We start from the raw sequence: 19312 nt of genomic DNA on the forward strand, positions 1-19312 counted from the left end.
TGCCAAATAGTGGCACAATTAATCCTATCAGCTATTCTAACCAAACACTAATCATATTGAGGAGTATTTTGTTTGGGGTACCATTAACTGATTGCATTAATAATACAATTTTGATGATTCTAAATTGTATTTGACTAATGGCCTTATACTTCTGGCAGTAACATTCCACATTCAAGAGCATCTAATATCACTATGAGTCTCTCCATAAATCTGATGTCTATAAATTTCTATAAGCCATGTCCATGTCGTGATCTCTGCGAAAGAATAGAAAAATACATTCATTTAATGCCACACAAAGAACCTACCTAATTAACCAGCTGACACAACAAACAAACTGCTTTTGAAGTCTGCATTTCATACTTATAAAAGCTTAAATATGTTCTTTGCTTTGTGTCATGAAATAAGCTTTGACACAGACATCAAAGTGAGTCTTGTTCTTTTACTGCCACTTTTCTGGACTTAGGATGTAAGCTACAAATATCAGCCAGCGACAGCGATGTCAGTAATTTCAATCTCTCCACTTTGTCTCATTGCTATTCATGGCCTACACCCATTGACCTGCGTTTCTTCTGCGGCATTGAATGTACTGCAGAACCTCAATACCTTTCATCTCATATGGTCCTTTGAAGTAGGGAAATTACTTTGTAGACATATTAGTAGCTCCTCAAAAGCAAATCTTCTAACTGAATTATTTTCTTTGATAGGACCTGAACAATGATGCAATCATGAGTTTTCTATGTGTGGCATTGATAACTCTGAAGGCTGTGTCTACCTTCAGCTTTCCACCCGTATGTTTGGATGTCTGTGACAACTTTCGCCATTATTGTGTGCCAAGATTGCATGCAGCCAATAGGATTTCCTCCCTTATATAGTGTAAACCAGGCCAAGGGTTCATAAAGATGTCTATGTATGAAGAAACCAATCCACCTTTAAAAGCTGAAGAGATGAGTCAAAGTAAGTTATAGTTGATTAATATTTAGGGACATCCACCCTAAAACTGCCACACAAGAGATCACCCAGATTTATTGCGCTTTTCCCTGATTGAGATTTGATGGAATGTTCATTTTTTATTTGAACGCTTCTCACCCTTTTGATTCGGAGCTAGTCTATGGAATGTCCCCGGCCGTGTTGAGCTCCGAGACTCTGCTGCTCTTGTTGAAATGATCTATTTCTATGGCAAGACTGCCAGCTTGAGATAGTCTCTTGCCTGCTGAGCCATTTGCGGTGATGGATGATACGAGGAAAGTAACACTTTCCAATTTGGCATCTTTTCGGCATTAACTGGGTCTTTTATTCCACATCCTTTCAGGCCTGCCCTTATTTTTCTGTGAACTCATTGACTTCTAGACAAGAAAATGACATATTTCCTTAAAGAATCCCCCCTAGCTAGGAGTTGGTGTCATTTTTTTTAAGGAACCTTTTAGAAAAGTCAGAAATGACTCTTAAAGCCTGATGTTCTTCCATTAGAAACAAAGAACTTTTGTTGAAATATGTGAGCAAGGTTTTGTCTACCTGGTAATATAGTATATTATACAAGGAAACCACCTGAACCTTGAAATAGGAAATTTAATGAAAATGAAAAAAATGAAGCATTTATAATAACATGTATACACAATGATTATGCCTGTTTGACAAATATTTAGCTTTTCTATTTTATACATGGGCAGAATTGTAGTGCTTGTCCCCTGTAGTTAGATAAGATGAAGCAATTTGTTTTGCCAAGAAACTTGTCTGGGTATATAAATCGGTCCTTTCTCAAGCTGCATGTCATGGTGCAAGACCCTTAAAGGCCCCATGAGTACTCTGAGAGGTAATAGACAAAGTTTTAGGAATGACTGCCTCTAATGACCTCCAAAGATCCACATGTTGGCAGACCTGTGGTGGTGCCATGGATGTTCAGAGATAGGAGTAAGTGAGAGAGTCTGTCAGTCATCTGAAGGATCTCAGAGGTAGGACATTAGGGACATTTTGAGGGAACCAGGGGTTCCTCACTACTTCCTGTGGCAACTTGTTAAGCAATATGCTCTGCCACATGCTACAACCAACAGTGCCATCTACATCAGAGCCACAAAGCAGTGGGTCTGCTCCATTGCATATTATGACCTCCAGAACCGTAATTAAAGATCAATATTTCACCTTTACTTATTTGTTGCTTGTTTGTTAAGGTTCTTCACAATGCAAGGATTGGAATTCTATGACATTTTACATAAAATGAAACATTGTATCTTTATGACTTGATTGCCTCAGGTACTCTATTATAGTAACAGCAAGTTGACTTAATTAACTATCTTGTAAATCTGAGCCCCAAAGTCCCTATTCTGGAAAGTCAACCCTTGCTGATCTACACTACATGAATAGTTTGACTTATGAAGTAACTAGATTTGGGGGTTGATACTACAGCACACACCAGTTTCTATTTATTTTACCAAAATTCACTATTATCAATATGTAAAGCTTACACATTGCCTCAGGATACTGTTTAAACAAATTCAGAGATTAACTCTCCATTATAGGTGTCTATGGGTTTCTAATTTTTGAAGTTGTTACTAAGTTGTGTGAGTTGACTTTCTTAATCAGGAAACTATTCTATTATGAAATTCTACCTAGCACTGAACAGAATGATCTTTGGATATTCCAGATGTGAGTCAAGAATCAATCAGCATTGCTAACTTCTGAGAAACAATGTAACCAGGGATTGGCATTTAAAGGCATAGACTTATCTGTTAGTCCTTGCTCTCTAACTTGGTGAAGCCTCAATTTCTTCACGTAGGAAATGGAGATGGTAATAACGTTGCCCCTGAGGTAGTCATGGGGGAAAGTAGCAATGAAAATAGGGATGGAGTTGTAGGCAGCATTCAATAGACTATTACTCTTCAGTGCCAGAGTAACGATGCAATTTGAGCCCCTTATGAATAAGCAGAACTGATGCTTCATTTCACCACCCACTTCCCTCTCCTCTCTGTCCCAACTAAGTCCTTCTGAGTTTGTTTCCTCTTTCATGAGAAAAATTGGCTTGAGCAGCAATTCCCCCAGGGCATTTGTACCAAGTTATTTCATAAAGAAGTATGGTAATGATGCCATCTCATGTAGTATGTGATTTCTTTGTGTCCGTATCTTTTGCTTTGGGTGACTTGCCAGTAATTTCCCCTTGCAACATTCCAGTAAGCAAGACACATCTTTTTGTACTATTCATTTTTATTTTCTTTTATTTCTTTATTCCTCATTTTTAAAAATAACAAATTTGAGGTGCTTAATCTTATTGTCACGTGATGTGCCATGTTTGTTGCTATCCCTGGCATGCCTGTCCTTTTCTGAAGGGAAATAGAGAAGGAATGGATGGAGAAGATGGAGGAGGTGAGGGGCAGAAGGAGGAAGTGAAAAGTGCAGGCAAGATGTGATATATGAGAGAATAAATTATCCCACCTACAGTGACTTCTGCCATGATGGATCCCTGCTCCTCTGGAGCCACAAGCCTAACTAAACTCCTTCTTCTATGAGTTGCCTCTGGTACTGTTATTTTATCACAATGATAGACAAGTAACTGATGCAGATAAATTTGTACCTAAAATAATGGCTCTGTTTAATTGACAGATTTAGATCAGCAGAATTAGATCCAGGATGGTCTGAATACTGATCTGATGAAACAAGTCAGATCCTCTGGTTTGCCTTGAAACCACTCTTGCCACCCTTCTCCACTCTTGCTAGTATCCTGGCATCCCATCTAGTCTTGTATCTGTTCAGATTTTTCAATTTTATGAAAGTATTGTTATTAGTATTAAATTAAAACCTGCTAGACTAATTGGGCTTCCACTTACCTCCAGCCTCTGCCACGGTTTCATTTAGAATGAGGGAAACACAGCAATCAGGCCTGTCAATTTAACATGATTACATCTGAAAAACAACCAAAGGTAAGCTTCCTTATCCTTCTGACCCACTGACAGTCATGAGCTCCCTTGGGAGGAAGCTAAATGATACTGCATCTTAAAGGCTGGAGCAAGCTCACTCTTGAACCCTCTGGTGATGGTGATCATGGGCGAATTGTCCCAACATGACATCCTGCTGTGGCTTAGATATAGATTTTCACTCCCATACTCCAAATTTTTTTGTATAAAATATTTTCAAGGTCTAGCAAGATATCTTAATGTATCAGGGCACCTGGTGCCAAGCCTGTCTATCCAACTTTAATCTCTGCACCCCAACATAGTGAAAGAAAAAATCTATTCCCTAAATTTGTACTCTGACCTCTATACGTATTCCATGGTACATGTGCAGGTACACACATACACACGTATGCACGCACATAAAATAAGCTTAAAGGTGGTTTTTAAAAATATCTTCAAGGTATTGTAAATGGTAGCCACATTAGTACACATGAAAGAGTAAGGTGTTTGCACATCTAGTTTTAAACATGGTCATCAAGGCCACTTCCTCTTTGTGCCAGATTTCTTCTGGATTTGCAAGTTACATTAACATCTAAAGAAAGAATTTTATTCAATTAGAAATACTATATGAAGCTAAGCCATTCATAAACTCTAATAATTTTAGATTTATTAACAATAAACCATACTTAGAATAAGAGTTTAGGCAATTTTATGAAAACAGAATTTAATAAGATTATGTTGGAAAAATAATTTTCAGGAAGATAACAGACAAATCACATTAAAAATAGATGTTGATGCCAAATGGAAGAATGTATGCAGAGCGTGCTAAGCAGAGTTATTCTGTTTGTGTTGTTTTAAATGTTTTGATAGGAAGATTTTTGTTTTGCTTAATGGAAACAGATGTCTTTTTATGGCTAAAAGTTCTAATATTGAAAATGGTTTTTCCATGGGAATGTTTAATAAATATAAACATGTTTATGTACACAGATAAACTAACTAATAAATATTCCAGAAAGTAGTTTTAATTTGTACGTATCTCCCGTGTTCTAATCATTAATGGATACTCACCCCAAACAGAACTCATACATCATCTAGAGAAGCCAAGTTGTGAGATGTGGTGAGCGCTTCTTCCACTCCCAGGATATGGCTGCCAGCATAGCCCAGAGCACCACAGACAGTTGTTTTAAGCAAGAAATTGAACATTCCTCCTCATTTCAAAAAGAAGTGTATTTCTTCTGGGTTCTTTTTTATTCCACAGCATCAAGGATTCCAGACACAGCTGTCACCTGAGCATCATGGCTGATAAATGTCTTCTTTGCCTCAAAGGAATGTCCCAGAACCTTGATGCTCTCCAGCACTGCCTAAATTCCAAACAGACCTACATGGTTTTGTGACTTTGAAGATTAATCTCTGTCACTCAGAGCTCGTTGGCTTCTCTTGCTCATTTCTGCAATGTCTGCAGATGGTGTGCTGTTCTGTGCCAGCATTATTTATCCACAAGTTCCCTTCTCACACAGTTCCCTCTTTGAGCTATAGTGGAGAACATTAAACATTGAACAATTATCTAACTCTTCTGTCAGTTTATGAGTTTTCATAGTTCTGGTCCAAAAGAACATCCTTACATTAACATCCACTGTTGAAAAAGGCTATTGCTCGCAAAGCCTCTCAACTGAGTAAAACAGGAACATTGACCTAAAGGAGGCTCCCAAGTCACCAAAAGAAACACTTGTGAGCATCCAACTTTCGTTTCTATATATTCAACACCACGCTTCTAATGCTGCCTTCGTCTCTGTTGCGTCTTTCTCCTGGAGCTTGAGTTGTTGGCTTTGCCATTCTCGTGATCATTTTTATTAATCCATAAATGAGCCTTTTGTCCTTGAAGATGATAGCTTTGGAAGAATAGAAGGAAGACAGATGAGCAGTAATTGTCATAGCAAAACTTCTTTTGATCCATTGTTAATTTTCCTTTCAATGCTTTAGGAGACCTTTTATCATCTCAGTTCATGGATGAGAAAACTCAATAATTTACCTTTGATCACATCTGTTATAATTGTAGCATGAGGATTTGAATGCAGGAGTTTACCTTTGAAGTTAGTAGTTATAGATTATAAACTCTGTTTCTTCAATTCTTGAAAACATAAAAATGTAGAGAGAGAGAAACAAAAACACGGAGGAAGCAATAAGGAAAAGGAGGAAAAGAAGGAGGACACTGAACAGAAAAGTGGGGCATTCTGGGAAGCGAACTGAGGATGAACGAAGAGGAAAATCGAGCAAAGAGAGGGCAAAGAACACTGTAAAAAGACCTCATAATATCCCCCATGGTTCATAGCCCAGATATCATATGCCTTAATAAAGCTTGGGAAAATGTCACAATCAATAAAAAAAAAGAGGTATCAGCAGATAATCTTAAGGCCTCCTTTTAAAAATATTTATTATTAATTTTTCAAGGATTTCATACATTTTTAACATTTTTATTCTCCCAGCCTTCTCCCAGATTCACCCTCTCAATTCCACACTTTGTGTCCTCATTTTGTAAAAAAAAAAAAAAAAAATCTACATTAAGTCACAAAGTGCTGCCCATTTACTCTTCATTGTATAGACATTCACTGGAGTGTGTTGGACCTACCAAGGGGCCACACACTTAACAAACACTAAGACCTTTGTTCATAGTTCAGAAAACAAGCCCCTTAACAAATTTCAGATACATTTCACAACCGTTAAGGTATATACTTTCTTTAACTAAATATTCTCACCAGCATCTTTTTATACTGTGCATATAATCACTGGTGTTCAGGAGGATTAAAAGAACTCTGACTCTGACATCATAAAGGTTCTTTTTGTATTGGATGTGGAAAACACATTGGAGATGCAACAAGAGAGGACAAGAAGGAGGATGGAATTATACCAAAGACACTTTTCCAGAGCATTTACATGCTAATAGCCTGGTCTCTATCATTGGTATACTCTAGAAGTTTAGTTTTCTAATTAAATCCAATGCTCTCAAAAGAAAGCAGGCAGTGATTCTTACCTTGAGCCAAACCTTCTAAACCCTACACATGGGGGAGAATCACACAGTCGTGAGAAAGGGTTCACTATATTTATCTTGCATTATCATAACCATTGAATTCTTTGGCTGCTCTAATGCAGTTTCTTTTGTGTGCTGAGCTATGAGGAAGGACAGCATCTGTAGGCTGCTTTCCTTCTGAAGAGACCCAGCCACTAGAAGGCACAGCCTCTCTCCTATCCTCCTCCAGGCATCCAAGGCATGATTGATTTGGACAGAAATGACTGCCTTTCTCTGATGCCACAGCTGTCATGATGGGACTTCTCCAGCATGGTAGGATTTGCTTTCTGTAACTGTCCAGAACTGAATTCTGATCCTGTAAGTTATACTTTCATTAAACCATTTCTTAACTACTCAGAGATGGTAGAAATACCAGTCTCCCTTTTTGTATGTTACAGATGCTATCTCATTCATACAGCATGCTCCAAGGATGTATACTGCCTTTAAAGGTTCTCCTGTGTTCTGGATCTTTGCCATGTGTCAAGTATTATCCTGACTTCTTCTACCTACCTTGTTCTAGTCATACTAACAACTTCCCGTCTACCAACCGTTTTTTGCCAGCTATAAGCAGTTAGGGTGGAGTGGACCATAAAATGCCTATCAGCAGTTAGTTTAACCACTGGGAGGAAGAATGAGGGATTAGGCACTATACCGATCCCTGATAGACAGACAGATGAGAAGACAGGCCACAAATAGATAATAAAGATGCCAAACTACCAACTTCTTCCTTATACTCTTGACTAAAACAAAGGTCTAGCAGGTTTTTTCTCCTGCTTGTACATCAGTCCAACAAATTCAAGGTGAATCAAGACATGTTTATCCCAAAGTTGTGGGCTTATCATCCTCCCTGTTTTTGTTCAAAGTGGCCAACCACAAATGAGGGGAAAGGGAAGCTTCAAAGACTCTTAAAAACCCCAGCCCTCAAAGATTAAACCAGGATTTGGCTTCCTGATTGGCTTTGAAGAATGTTTCTCTTGGAGTGGCTTGCAGTGTCTGTCACTATTTCCTTACCCATGATAAAAGCTTTACCAGAAAATTAATAAAATAATAATAATAAAGTTATTAATAAATTATCCTCTTTAATTTAGCTTATGCTTCTGTCACAACTCTAGCCCTTGTGATAGATAAGTTCTCTAACACAATAGGCCTCAGTTTCATCATCTTTAAATATATATTTAAAGATATGCATTTCAGAGAGAATGATATATTTCAGAGGGAAATTTTTACAAAGACTGAAAGTTGCATGCTCGTTGGTGCTAAGCGCCTTCTCAGGTACGTAAGAGCTGCTCGCACTCACAGCATCCTTGAGAAATAGAAAGGTTGACTGATTCCAAGTTTCTACACATACCATTACTTAAGGAAGCTCTTAGTTGTTTTTTGTAATCTTAGTGGTTGTTTCCATTACAATGGCTCTGGTGGTTCATGGTACATTCTGTTTCAAATGGACCTGGAATCCTTGGCATTCTCATTGAAATTATGAAACTCAGATACAAAAGCAAAAGAATGGAGATATAGGAGAACTCAATCTGCCGTCCTGAGAAACAGGAGGGGGAGTCATTGCACAAGTGGACACTTATCCAAATCCTTCTGCATTTCTAATACCTATGCCAAACGGCCTCTCAAACACCAGGATCCCATCTCGTAGGAAAGCCAAGTATAGGAACCTCCCACTGCTCCACCAATATTCCATGCCTTAAGCTGTAGTTGGGGTAGCTTTTAAAGTTTCAAGTTGAATCAACTGTCAGTGGTTTCCTGGAGTGCTGGGTAGAGAAAAATTTCCAGGCCAAGTGTAGGTTCAGCCAGATTTAAAAAAAGAGTTGTAATTGATTAATAATGTCTTCAAAGAACTCGGGGTGAGGATAACACTTCCACTCGCTGCTTGTTTGCTGATCACATATTAAAGTATGAAGGGGTTTCTAAAAATAAACACCAGGAAGGGTGTTGGCACCCCAGTGCTATAACTGCTTCCTGCCTCATGATACTCTTGTTTGCGCCCTTCTCCTGTAAAGCCTATTTCAAATAAAAGGTAATGGCTGTGATTACGGACACATTTTCTCATTTACACCTCTCATTTTTATGTGCATTTTCATTCAGCAGTGAAATTATAACACATATTTGGTGTCTGTTGTAAGCATCTGGGGATGGTTTATATTACAACGATTGGAGAAATAGAGCTCTCTACTGGACAGTGATTCTCCAAAAGATGTTCAGCTTCGCTCACTGAACTCGTCTCATCAATGATATGCTCACGCAGCTGAAGGCAAATGTTTAAACACTTAGTTAATGCACCATATGTCTTAAATGGCTTAGTTCCATCTGACATTTTCAAAATCCATTTTAATGGAAACTCGCCAAGTAAACTTACTTCCCTGGAAGATGATGAATTCATTCATCTTAAGCCCAATTCTGGACCTCTCAGACACAATGGACTCTTAATTTGGAGTCTCTCAGCTCTAGTAACAATGCTGGCTTCGTGCTCATCCTTCTGAGCATGGGAAAATGCCAGCTTAGGTGGTTCAAGGGGATGTAACTTGTATTCTGAAGATCACATAGCTAGTTATTGGCAAAGGAAATGCTGAGAAGAAAAGATCATCAGCCCTAGGGTAAAGTACAGGGGTAAAGAGAGATTAGCATGGAGAACCAATCAAATCAAGGGACCAGTATCAAAGAAATTGCAGAATCAGAACAGGAAAAAACATTTATAATAGAATACAGTTACAACTCGTCTTGCTTAAGCCACATCTTCTATAAGTTAAAAAACAGTACAGAGGAGGAGAACTACTAATAGTATAAACATGACTCTTAAGTGCTAGAAAGACAGATCAGGAAAAAAGCATTTGCACCTCAGAATGAGGATCAGAGTTTGGACCAGGGAAACTCACATAAATTCTGGGTGGATAGAGCAGCGAGCCTGAAATCCCAACACTCAGAAGATAGAGAGAGTGTATCCCTGGAGTAAAATGAGGAACATGCTCTGCATTCAATTGAAAGATACAAAATGAATGAACAAGCTGGAGTAATCTAGAAAGGTTTCTGATATCAATTTTGATCTTCCTCAGGAATGTACACACATGTTCATGAATGTTCCACATACAAACATGCATAATAGAGACAGACAGACAGATACACAGACATACACACAGAGAGAGAAAGCACCCAAAATGACACTTAGATATAGTAGTTAGAACCCCATTTTAATCATCATCTTCATCAAATACATTAATATCTCAAACCAGGGTTCCACTTATTATCAACTATAACCTTGGGCAAATTATTTCAACTCTCTGAACCTAGATTCTTTACAGCATTGATTAAAATATTAAACACATATAAAAATGAAATATATTTTTAAATAGTAAGTTAATATTTAGAAGTGAATTCATCTTCATGTGTAAGCTTCTAATCAGCCCATAGCAGAAGATAATTTTATCACATTGAAGTACATTCAATTTGTTTCCAGTGATTCCTATAAAAATGAAGCTAAAGTATTATTCTCTCAGACTTTCTCTCCTTTCCTCTGTAGACACTTTTTACAGAGGATTCTTTATCTCTAATCTTTCTGCTTCTAAGCCTCACCATTGACGAGAGGCAAACAAGTCAAGAGAGGAATTTCATGTAATGCCTTAGCTTCCATCCCTTGCTGGTTTGCAGCTGAGGCACCTTAATCTCCTTGGCCTTTGGCCACTGGCCTCTGTCTTATCTGCTCTTATAAGGTTGTTCCCAGTAAATGTAGGTTATCCTATGTGACTGTGTCCATCTTTGTGGTTTCCTGCTGGAATCCAATGGTATTGAAAGGTCCTAGATTTCTGTGCTTTCTTTGCTCCAGCTAAGACCCGTCTTCACCATCAGTCCCTCCTGCTATGCTATTGGCTTCTTTGAAACTCTAGAGAACATTCTGCTACTTTGTTATTGATGTGACACTAGAAGGCAAAGATCCTGGGGAAGACCTGGCACTCACATGCAGACCTCCTCCTTGATCACTGATGTTCCCTAATCCTCTGCTTACTGGACATGGGATTGAGTAAGTAAGTAATCGGATTTCTCAACACAATCCCTCCAGTGATCTAATGCAGTGAGGTAGAGATTCTAAGGCTAATAACAACTGAAGACTTGGAGGTTTAATATCTTTATCTGTCCAAAAATGATGTGTAGACATTAGCAGATTCAGAAAATATGATGACAAGAAACAACTCTAAAGTTATTTCTTGGCATTTAAGTCTGTCAGGGACTAAGTCCTCCCTTGGAAAGTGTGCGTGTGTTGGAGGAGATGATGTTTAGAACTGCATGCAGGCAGCTATTCCATGGAGAGGAAAGAACGTTTGGAGAAGTAGTGGACTTTAGGACATTAGGCCACACTACACAACAGGACTTTTGTACATAAGAACTAACATTAACTGTGTATGCCTGCACAAGACCTGAACAAGAGCAAACTCCTTTTAAACTCTTGAATGCATGGGAAAAGAGTGCCTAAGACCTCACCCCTAGCTGAAAAGTTAATGGCAGACCAGTTGGTGGCTAATGGAAAAGGAAGAGTCACTTCTCTGTGAAGGCATGGTCACCACTAGGTTCCATCGATACCAGTGAATGATCTCACCCTCACATGCATATAAGCAATGTTAAGCGAGACACGGTGGGCTAATACTAAATAAAATGAAATTGGAAGACATGAAGTTGGAAGGGAGATGTGATGAGAGAATCCTGAGAAGAATTGGAGGGGAGAGTGTATAATATTAAGGTACCTTGAACATATGTAGGAAATTATGAGAGAATTATTTTCTAAGTTAGCAAAGTGCTTAGAACTTAGGCTGAAAGACAATCTACAAGTAGAGATACAACCCATAAAGTGCACTCTCCTCTCCCTTAGCCCCTTCTTTCTCTCTGTTGAGCCAAGTTTGAGATAGCTGATGGCTTGCTAAGACACTAAAAGAGAAGTCACTCAAGCTGCTGGGTATCTATCTATCTATCTATCTATCTATCTATCTATCTATCTATCTATCTATCTATCTAATCTGTCTGTTCAGCCAGGTCTAAGCTAGTTTTTTGGCCTGCTAAGACACTAGGAAAGCCATCACCAAGCTGGGAATCTGGTAGGTAATAGGATAAAATGGCAGCATCTACTTCTTCCAGCCCTTAGCCAAAACTACTTAACACTGTCTTGTCAATCAAGATGCTCCTGGAATTCCTCTTTGCTCCCTCTATAAACTCTACCTGCAGTTGTGACTGAGCTCTGTGGACAAAGAAAAGAAGAATAAACAGAATCTAGAGAGACTTCAGCTCCTTTTCTAGGAAATATGAATGCCAAGACAGACAGACACATTAATAGGAGTGGGCATGAGGAAAGACATATTAAGCATGAGAGTAACTTAGTATCTTTGAAAATAGTTCATTCATGGCTGTCTTTTCAACCCTTAATTACTGCTTGTTTCCTGTCACTCTTGAGGCATTCAATACTTTGGGGAAAGTGAGAACATCCTAGATAAAATAAATAATTGCATGGCTTTGAGTTGTAAGACATAGGCTTATATTCTGTGGGTCCATAGGCTAAACTCAAGTGGACCACTTTGATGGGTGTTTATTTGTTTTAATTCCCATTTCCTTACCTTTGCAGTGAGAAAGGACACAAACTAAAACAAAAGACTCTTTGATGTTACTAGAATTTGTGTGAGCATAGCCTGGAGAGCAGACAAGTGAACCCATTTTCCTTGCCATTTAAGGTAAGCATTGGGGAATGAAGATATGGCTAGTTAGGTTATGTGGATAAAAAAGCAGGAGGCTGACAACTTGTATAGAGGATGTGGTTTCATATGACAGCAAGGATAGGCTGCCATTGGGGCAAAATGGAAAGTCCCATCTGGGAGGACCAGAGATAGTGTTCTCCCCTATCTTTCTTTGCCCCATTTCTCATGATCTGTGGGAGGCTTGATGTGACCACAAACTACGTAATCAGAAAAAGACAAAGCCAACCTCAAAGACAAGTAGCCCTGAGGATAGCCATAGTATTCCACTCCACCACAGAGATGTTACCTGTTCCCAATATAATGTGCAAATAAAATCCCAGCTATCGAGAGGACTCAGCAGTGACTACAGTCTGTGATCTATTGAGGAGAAGACCAGTAGGACCTCATAACCTCATATGTATCCTAACTATGACTTCCTCTTTCACCCAGCTACTATCTTGGGCAAGCCAAATGTATGGTGAATCAGTACAGAAAGACTACATTTTATACCAGGAAGTGGAAATTTTCGATCTGACAAGAATAAGTGTTTTCTCTACCAGCATGGTAGAAAGTTACAGGAGAAGGTGATAGAAAATAAATTAGTGAAATTATAAGAAGATTGAGAGTCTGCTTGGTTGTTTGCTTGTTTGGATATATTTATTACTCTGTTCCAGTTACCATCATAGAATACCACAGACTGAGTCGATCAAACAGTAAAATGTTATATTCTCTGAGCTATGAGTTTTCAAAGATTAATTTAATTCCAAGGTTCTGTGAGGGTTTGTTTCCACTGGAACATTCTTTCTTTGTCCTTCCCTGGCCCTTCCCTGTGTACTCAGAAAGAGTGAGAGTTCGCTTATCCAGTTCTCATTTCACAAAGTCACATTTCCTATCCTATTAAAACCTGGCCTCTTTGTCCTAAATTAATTAAATTAAATTACCACCATAGAAACATATCTCTAAGAAGGTAAGTCACACTGGAGGTTAACACTTCAGAAAACCAAATTAGGGGACACAGTTCATTCCATAAACTATAGCCATCACAAAAATAGCTCAGCTGTTAAAGGCTGTGCTCACAGCAAAACAGTCTAAACATGGTATCAGTATTATTCAACCATGACCACAGTCTGGTACTTGAGTCTATATACTTAAGAGAAAACTACTATAATATATATACTATTAACAAAAATCAAGTAATTTTTAATATATTGTAAGCTCTGTATTAACTGTGTTGCCTGTGCTAATCACATTTAACAAAAATTATATAGATATCATCACTTCTATAAACTCTTTCAAAAAATAACCTCCCACCCCATACCCAAAGCCTCATCAGTTGATGGTGCACAGTAGGTTTTTTTCCCCTATACTCCTGCTTTAATTAGAGGTCACAATGCTTTGGTGTTTTTCTTCGGCATCTTCTCTGACTTACTGGAGTGATATCTTCAATGACCTTCAACGTCAAGCATGCCACTCTTGTCACCTCTGCTCACTGGAGGCACCACATTGAAAACTTTGGTCTGATCAAGGCTCTGCTGCTAATGCTGCCACCGCTGAGAGTCTGGGACATCCTCATTCAACAGGAATGTCATGTAAGTTGTCCGCCATGTTGCTTGTCTAAACAAGGCCAGCTTGCTGTCTCTCAAGATCTGACCTTCAGATCTGACCACTTCTGGGAATACATTCTTTGAGTTTTACTGTGCTGTAGCCAGGATTCACTACTTAGTATCTGCACCTTTCCTACTCTTAGATTTACCCGCCCTCAATAGCACTTCTGAATTTTATGATGAAGACAGTTTGGACTCAACAGAGTTAAGAAAGAAAAGGGAGACATGGAAAAATAGAATAAAAAGTATATTCTAAATGAATTATCCATTGGTACCATGACTGAAGGGACAAGATATAAAATAAGAACTAATTTCAAATGAAATGATCTGTTATAAATTCACCAGGCACTGTGAATGGTTTTCATGGGATATAATCCAATATGCATCATTTCTTTTGTGTGCAGTAATTGGTCAGCAAGTGGTTAATACCTCAAGAGATGCTCCTTATAGTTCTCACCAAACTTTTCAAGGGAAATGCATGTTAAATATTAAGTGAAACGATTTCTGTCTGCAGATGCCACTGCCTTTCTTTTTATTTCAGCTTCTTTGATAGGAAGCTACCATTTTTCTCTGAACAAGCCAGAGCCTGGAGCCTAGATAGAGGAATAAATCCACAGCTCATCTTCTCACAGATGTCATTTTAGAGCAGCTCTATTCGATGGCTCCTAGATAAAGCAATCAACCTGGAAAGGAATGAAGAGCCCATATACTACAAAGTGACATATAATTATTACCGTACCTATTAAGTGAATAAACCAGCCAGAGCCCAATTACATTGCTGCAACACACAATGAAATATCTCTTAAACTATTCTTCAACAAAGAAATAAACCTGTCATGGAAGAAAAATTTGCTGTACATCAAGGCTGTATATTGAGGAAGTAATGTTGGTGTCAGGGTCGTGCTGGCTGTAACTCAATGTGCAATTAAGGGAAATTAGAGGCAGTCCTCATTACATACATTTTGCACTTTGTTTATTGTGCTACAAATTCTGTAGTGGAGCCACTGACTTGTAGCAACAATAGCTCATTTAATGGAAAATGAGAATGTTAACAAAGGGTATTTGATGGTGGAGGAGCACAGTACAGCAATTTACATTTTTTGTTGTGCACCCCTGCTCTTAAACTGCATCTTTGATTGAGCATGAAGTAGCCACAGTCAGAGCCAATATGACATAGCTGAAATTCTACTTGCAAATCAAAGGACTGGAAAAGAAAAATAAAATTGGAAGTAAAAATGTGTCAGTCATTTTCATCTCAGTGAATAAATCTCCAATCAATCATTTCTCAAAGAATTAAGAAAGAAAGGGAACACAAATGGCCAAGACAAGCCTGTCTGCCTGGGACTCATTAGAAGACAGCACTAGTCAATAAAGATCATGTTTGAAGGCTATCTGTCCTCTCCAAGAATATTCATTAATATTTTGCTGAGTATAAATGCTAGCACACTTGGTCTGAAGACCCTAGAGTTACCTAAAGAAGATTTCCCCCCCTGAGAACAGAGTTGTATTATCCACTTGCTGAAATAAGACAAAGTGTCCATTTCAGAGTGACAGGGTGATGTTAGAATGGTTATTCTACTGAGAGCCATGGACTCTGGCGGGGGTGGGGTGGAAATTACTCCAATGGAGCCGTACAGCTGATTTGCATTTTGATGACTCTCAGGTTATGGGTCACTTTGCAAATATCTTATTGCATGAGTATTGGGTTCCTCAATCTAGAAAATAATTTTATGACTTCTAGTCTTCTCAAGGTGTGTGGTTGGGCTGCTGCTGCTGCTGCTGCTGGCGGCAATAATGGTGGCAGTGGTGGTGGTCCAGCTGCTTTAGTTTTTGAGACAATATGAATAGAAAAGAAAAGAGATACATGATGTTTTGAAAAGTGCCCTGGTTGGGTTGGGTTGGGTTGGGTTGGATTGGGTTGGGTTGGGTTGGGTTGTGCGTGTGTGTGTGCGTGTGCGTGTGTGTGTGTGTGTGTGTGTGTGTGTGTGTGTGTGTATCTGTGTGTTGTTTTGTTTTTGTGTCTTTCCAATTTGTATATGCTAGAGTTATCTGAAAAAAGGAAAGCACAATTGAGAAAATGCTTCTATAGATTGGATAAGTCTGTATAGCATTTTCTTGATTAATGGTTGATATGGGAGGTCATAGGTCACTAGGGGTGATGGCACCCTTGGTCTTGGGTGATATAAGAAGGCAGACTAAACAAATCACGGAGAACAAGACTTTAAGTTGTGTTCCTCTAGGTCTTCTGCCTTGATTCCTGCCTCCAAGTTTCTGTCTCGCGATCCTTTTGGTGATGAAGTATGACCTGAAAATTATAAACTGAAATGTCCCCTTTCCTCCCCAGCCCATCCCTTATTATTATGTTCTATCGAAGCCATAGAATAACCCTGACTAAGACAGAATTATACTGACAGGAAGTAAAGCCTAGGACTAATTTTAGCTGTTTCTGATATATCTGAGATTAAAGATCTGAGTTCTTCCAACCCTGGAGTTTTGATAATCTGATACCTTGGCCACTGACTCTTCCCAAATGAAACTGGCCTTATGAGTGTGACTGCATGTGTGTGTGTGTGTGTGTGTGTGTGTGTGTGTGTGTGTGTGTAGGAGGAGGAGGAGGAGGAGGAGGAAGAGGAGAAAAAGGAGGAAGAGGAGGAGGAGGAAGAGGAGGAGAAAGAGGAGGAGGGGAGGAAGAGGAGGAGGAGAAGGAGGGGGAGGGGGAGGAGGGGGAGAGGAAGAGGAGGAGGAGGAAGAGGAGGAGGAGGAGGAGAAAGAGGAGGAGGGGAGGAAGAGGAGGAGGAGGAAGGGGGGAGGAGGAAGAGGAGGAGGAGGAGGAGGAAGAAGAGGAGGAGGAGGGGGAGGAATTTAAATAAATCCCAGAGGTGTATTAGAGGTGTATTTCTCACTACCTACTCCAATGTTCTGGGTTTTCAAATGAAAGTCACATGTACAGCCTTAATATTTTGATATGCCTTAATCAGCTCAAGGGTTGGTCCACTTCTTAACCTCCACACAGTTAATCCACCACCCTCTGATAATGCAGTTATTCCTTACTAAATTCTATATTCCAGTTTTACAGCCCTGGACCCAGTCAAACAGCCCTCTTGGGCGGCTGTCCCCCAGCTCCTACATGCGGTTTTACTCTCTTTCCTGCACCTCCTCAGGGGCATCTCTTCTCCTCCCTCTCTCCTAGCATGGTAAATCTCACTCCCTTCTCTTTCATTCCTGGCCCTAACCCGGAAATCCTAAAATTCCTGCCTGTGTCCACCCTGCTCAACCATTGGCTGTCTACATCTTTATTTACCAATCAGAACCAACTGTAGACAGGTTCTCAAAAGCTACATGTGTGCAGACATTCTCATGCAAACAGTGTTTCGGACACAAATTAACATAAGAATACAATCAGGCACATATGTGTATGCATGTCTGTGTATCTGCATGAGTGTAAGGGGTATATGTATGTATGTGGACACTGAAGGTCGATGCTAAGTGTTGTCATCAATCACACTCTACCTTAACTTTTTGTTATTTATTTCAATGTGTAATCAGTTTAAAGATTAATACAGTGTATGTTGTTTCCTTGATAACAAGTCTTCAGAGTCCTGTTGTGCATTGAATACTCCAGTCCAACTCAATCAGGTAAAAACACAGTTCAAATGTCCAACAGACCCACAGGGTCTTGGGTGATTGTTGTGTAGGGTGTCCAGTACTGACTGAGACAGGTGCTGTCTGCTGAGGCCACAAGGTTAGAATTAAGGAAGATTCATTGTGTAGCATGCAGTGTGTGAAATTATTCATTAGTAATTCATTAATATTCAATAAATGTATACTGAAAAGCTACTCTACATTGGCAAGATAGGCGGGGCCCTTACTGGTGGGAAAGAAGGTAAGAAGACTCAGATGGGACACTGCTGAGAGGTTCTTCAGTTATGAGAATTCACCCACACCCACCCAGCTCAATGTTTTAGAAATGGCCAGAGGATTTATATTTCCAATATATTCTCTAGGCTCTGTTGCTACTGGTGGTGATGGTGGTGGTAGTAGTGGTGGTGGTGGTGGTGGTGGTGGTGGTGGTGGTGGTGGTGGTGGTGGTGATGATGATGATGATGATGATGGCAGTGATGGTGGCAGTGGTGGTGATAGTGGTGGTGGTCCACCTGCTTTAATTTTCGAGACAAGGTCTTTCACTAAACTTCGAGGTTTCCAATTTGTTTAGACTGGCTGACTAACAAGCGCCAGGGATCCTCCTGTCTGTGCTCCTCCAGGGCTGACATTAAAGGTACACACAGTTTTGTGGTTGGTTGTGGTGAAGTTGTTGCTGTTGTTGTTGCTGTTGTTGTTGTTGTTGTTGTTGTTGTTGTTGTTTGAGTCTGGGGGTTGAGCTCAGGTCTTCATGCTTATGCTGCAAGTCCTGTACCAACTAAGCCACCTCCACAGCCCCACATGTACATCTTTAAGTCTGTTTGTCTATGTGATCAGCTACTGTTAACGTTTCATTTCGAGAAAAATTAAGAATGGCCAAAAGACTTTGGGCTATCCCTTCATCGATCACTTTAAAATAACTTCAATTTTTAAAAAGTGAAAACACTCCCCGTGTCTGAGGTTAGACAGATGTGGATTGTCGGGGGAGTAGGAAGGAGGGCACAGATGGCTGCAAGGAAAAACTAAAATACTAATTCACTTGCCAGGATTCTCAAGGAGAGCAGGTTATGCTTCTGAGCAATTAGAGACATCTTCCAAAGTCAGAGCTCTGCCAAGCTGGGAAAGAAGAGCTATTTAAAATTTTACTTCTCTTCCACGGGGAGAAGAGAGACTGAGTCACATGTTTAACCCTTCCCAGACTTTGCAGCCATATTTATTCCATAGTGAATCTTAAATTTTATGTCCTCATGCTTCTTTATGCTCCTTTAAGAAAACCATTCTGCATTTCTGGAAAGCATTCCTTGTTAGCGTGTCAGTGTCAGGTCTTAATTAGGGTTTTGATTCATTAGATCCTCTGAAGGATGTTGGTACCCAAGGTTGCTGAAAGGACTATGCTACAGAATATGG

This window comes from Rattus norvegicus, chromosome 7 (genome assembly GCF_036323735.1).
Source record: "Rattus norvegicus strain BN/NHsdMcwi chromosome 7, GRCr8, whole genome shotgun sequence".
Taxonomy (NCBI): domain Eukaryota; kingdom Metazoa; phylum Chordata; class Mammalia; order Rodentia; family Muridae; genus Rattus; species Rattus norvegicus.